This window comes from Monodon monoceros, unplaced genomic scaffold (assembly GCF_005190385.1).
Source record: "Monodon monoceros isolate NGI ecotype Baffin Bay Population unplaced genomic scaffold, NGI_Narwhal_1 Super_Scaffold_10, whole genome shotgun sequence".
Lineage (NCBI taxonomy): Eukaryota > Metazoa > Chordata > Mammalia > Artiodactyla > Monodontidae > Monodon > Monodon monoceros.
In genome coordinates this window covers 27,359,518-27,359,914 of record NW_021703766.1, presented here as the reverse complement: position 1 = coordinate 27,359,914, position 397 = coordinate 27,359,518, and positions in this window count along the sequence as shown.

Below are 397 nucleotides of genomic sequence, written 5' to 3'. Positions count from 1 at the left end.
CCGCCCCGCCCCGCCCCGCCCCTACGGCGCGGCACTCCCACCCCGGGCGGCCCGCCCCCGCCGTATTCCTCCGAGCCGAGGGACAATCACTTCCGTCCCGGCTTCCTTTCCCTCCCCGTCCCCCAACCAACCCCCGTCCCCACCCCCAGCTCGCCTCCGCGGCCCCTTCAGGTAGCCCTCGGTACCCCGGCTCAGCCTCACCGCCCCTGCCTGGGCCCCAGATTCCAATCTCACTTCGCCTCTCAGCCCCTGAAAGCTGAACACGACATCAGCTCCCAGCCTCCAGATCTCAACCACCACCCCGACAACTTCTACAGGAATCATACACACATCCACTGCCCCCCTATCCCCTACAGGACTTCCGGGGCCGTCCACAGCCTAGCCAGGATCCCCAGTG